This window comes from Tupaia chinensis, unplaced genomic scaffold (genome assembly GCF_000334495.1).
Source record: "Tupaia chinensis unplaced genomic scaffold, TupChi_1.0 Scaffold000201_1, whole genome shotgun sequence".
Lineage (NCBI taxonomy): Eukaryota > Metazoa > Chordata > Mammalia > Scandentia > Tupaiidae > Tupaia > Tupaia belangeri.
Genome location: NW_006159676.1, coordinates 14,188 through 17,961, shown reverse-complemented (window position 1 = coordinate 17,961; position 3,774 = coordinate 14,188). Strand labels below are relative to the sequence as shown.

At 45.3% G+C, this 3,774-nt stretch overlaps 1 pseudogene; it reads left to right on the top strand.

Moving 5' to 3' along the window:
- The first annotated feature begins 2,144 nt into the window (after window positions 1-2,144).
- Window positions 2,145-3,774, top strand: part of LOC102491823 (coiled-coil domain-containing protein 34 pseudogene) — a 3,575-nt pseudogene continuing 1,945 nt past the window's right edge.

The following is a 3,774-nucleotide window of genomic DNA, read 5'->3' as shown; positions in this document are numbered from 1 at the left end:
CTGTTTCTGTCTGTCTCTGTCTGTCTGGTGAGCGCACACGCCCTATAGCAAAAACCTGTCCAAAAAAAATTAAAAAGTATTATGGTAATAATAAATAAAATTAAATAAAATAAAAATTCATTCCAGTCATCCTGGTGACCTTACACCCCCTCAGATGTGAAAGTCAGACAAGCCATCAGAGTTACTTGGGGTGAAAAAAGTCTTTGTGGAGCTATGAGGGCCGCACATTTTTCTCATTAGGTCAGCAGACGGAAACGAAGGACAAAATGTTAGCCTCTCTCTCTCTCTCTCTCTCGGGTTTCCTTCTTTGCTTGCAAATTACATATATCATCCTCCAGATTAAAGATTATGTCCAATTTGCATTTATGACATTTCTTTTCTTTTTTCTTTTGGAGAGTTTTTTGTTATAGGGTGCATGCATTCACCAGAAAGACAGAGACAGAGAGACTGAAAGCGAGAAATCCCCCTCCGGGGGAATGGCCATGCCACAATCTCTTCTTCTCCATTCCCTTGGGATCTTGGGCATGCATGCGTACGTGCCCCATGAGTTTAAGCCACTGGGTCCAAGACTCAAACTGCAGTTGACTCCATGGGAGTCCAGCGACATAGCCATTACACCAACTGCTGGTCCTGCATTTATGGCATTTCTGAGCAGCATCTTTATTTTTCCCTCTTCGACTAAAAGCACAGATGAGTGAGACATGTAAGTCTGTCAGACAGTACCTACTTAACATGCTACTGAAAGAATCAACAGGCATATGGACAATTTCTTCCACAACAAAAAAGGGATATGTCAAGCTTTAGCATGTTTTCTGTCGCTTCTTAAGTTTATAATCTGTGACATTGAGGTACCCACTCCTTATTTCCTGTGACTTCTCAGGCCATGATCAAGATTCAGCAGTGGATTCCAGTGCACTTGACTGTAAGTGGTAAGTGTGGTTATGAAATAGGTACTAGGGACTAGCAGTTAGCGTAATGGCTATGTCGCTGGACTTCCACGTAGTCGACCGCCGTTCGCATCCTGGCCCCGGTGGCTTCAACCTCACACCAGGTGCATGTGCGTGGGTGCCCAAGATCCTGAGAGGAGAAGGGAGGAGAAGGGATTGCGGCGTGGCCGTCTCCCCTGGGGGATGATTTCTCGCTTTCTGTCTCTCTGTCTCTCTCTGTCTGCCTGGCGAGCACACACGCCCTATAGCAAAAACCTCTCAAAAAAGAAATAGGTACTAGAATGCAAGATCCCTGTGAAAAACAGAGTCCCACCTGTGAACCATGTGCCAAAGCTTACTGGGTTCTGGGTAGTAGCCTCCTACAGCCCCTTCTAAGTCATGATGGAAGAGAGATTTAAGGTCACTTCTGTAACCTGTAGTGCCTTCATCACACCTGGAGTGAGAAGAATGAGACTTGGTGACAGAGGTGCAATTGTGACTGGAATTTAAGGAAAGGCCAGAATCCAAATCTGGTTTTTTAAAGCATTGTGAAACTTCCATTGGATCAAAATCTTCCATCACTGATGACATTAAGTTTCTCATCAAGTAGATTTACATCAAGGTCATATAGTAGGTCTTGGCTTGTTAGAATTTGCATCTGATTGTCAACAGGTGGAAGAAATTTTGTCAAGTTAGTTTCTGGAAGGGTTTTTGCTCAGGAATGGTGATTTGAGAATTTAAGTGCAGAATTGGTTCTTGTGTCTGTAATGTCTTCACTACTACATCTCTTTTTTTTTATTTTTGGAGAGTTTTTTGCTATAGGGTGCTTGGGCTAGCCAGAAATACAGAGAGAGAGAGAGAAATCATTCCTGAGGGGGGATGGCCACGCTGCAATCCCTTCTCCTCCATTCTCCTCTCGGGATCCTGGGCAAACACGCACACACGCTTGGCGAGTTTAAGCCACTGGGTCCAGGACTTGAACCATGGTCGACTACATGGGAGTCCAGTGACATAGCCTTACACCATCTGCTGGTCCCATGGATCTCTTCTAAGTGTATTGTTGGGATGTAGCAACAGAGCATCATGAAGATTCACATCATGGGCCCAACGTGGGTGATGGGATGGTGGTAGGCAGCTTCTTTCCGGCCCTAAGCCTGGTTGGACACTGACTCCAGGCCCCAGTCTTGGTCCTCCTCAGACTCCTTCTCAGCTGTCATGATGGGCACCCCGGGGCAGGTGCCCGAGGTAGCAGTGAGGTCTCTGTGGTCAGTGTCACTGTCACCGTCACTTAGCTGCAATGAATCCACTCTGTCACTGTTGTCCCCCTCTGCACCCAGAGCTTCCAGTTGGACGAGGATGATGACAACAGGGAGGATGAGGCAGATGTGAACGAAGATGCCTGTGACTCAGAGGCCCAAGTGGCGAGCCTGAAAGGAATGGAGTCACGGGGGTATATCAGGGGGCTCCAACCAGAAGATACCCAAGGACAGAAACAAGTGCACTTACCAGATAACAGCCTGACACCGTGGGAGTCGTGGTTTGTTGGCAAAGAAAAAGAAGACCATGACTGGCTGTGACAGAAAGCTCTAGGGGAATTCAATCAACAACTGAAAAAAGAAAAGACCTGGAGGAACATGAAAAAAGAAAGGTAATTGCTAAAGAAAAGCACAAGGAGTGGGTTCAGAGGAAGAATGAACAGCAAAGAAGAGAGAGAAAAATTAATCATGAAATGGAAGAAAAAGCAGCAAAAGAACTGGAGAAAGAACATTTGCAAGAAAAAAGCAAAAGAAATATATCAAGAACGGTTAAAGAAAAACATGCTTAAGAATGTGAGAAAAAAAAGAAAAAAGGAAAAAGAAAAGCAATGGCAAGGCAAGCTGAATTACAGGAGAAAAAGGAAATAGTAGAAAAAAAGTTTAAGTGTCCTGACCAGGGGACAGTCGAACAGGTTTCCTGAGGGAAGGAGTGAGAGACGGGACAAGCGGCGCAGTGTTACAACATAGAGACAACACAGTGTCTTCAGGGTCGTCTGTTTATTGGGCAGCACGGTACAGCACGGAGACGCCACAGTGTTACAACTCTTTAGGGTCGCGTCGTCTATTGTGAGCAACACGGAGATGACACGGTGTCACAGCTCTTCAGGGTCATCCAGAGACGACACGGTGTTACAACTCTTCGGGGTCGTCTGTGTGATTGTGGGCCAGAGATCGTGGTTATATACATGTTGGGGTGCCGGGTCTGTGTGATTGTGGGCCAGGGATCGTGGTTATATACATGTTGGTGGGCCGTGATTGGTTGTAAAAGGTGGGTTATGATTGGTTGTAAAAGGTGAGTTATGATTGGTTGCTTTGTGGACCAATCATGAGGTGCCGGATATGCAAATCTGAGGGATTCTAGTGGCCAATTAGAGTGAGGTTTCGAAGGAAAGGTTTTGAAGGGAACCAGTTGTGGCCTTTGGCATTGTGTAATTGTTTGCTTTCTGAGAAACCAATGATATTCGCTGGTGTGCAGCCTCCCACATTTAAGGAATGGCTGGAAACTGCAAAAACTAAACCTCAACCTGCTGCAAGAGTTATGGTTATGCCAATGGAAAATGAACAGGGTTGCCCATTTCATGGCAACCAATTCAAATGTCCCCTCCCAAAGAAGCCAAGGACCTATCAGGAAAGAAGAGCAGAAGACCTGCGATAAGTCAGCCACACAGGTCACCATCTCTGGTCATTCATAAAGCCAGAAGAAACCGTTGCCTTGGAACTCTGCAAAATAAAAAGATAGTGTACATGGGAAGTGGCAAGTTTTACCTGGAGTTATTTAATTTTAAAGCCGGAAATCTTTTTTTTTTTTTTTT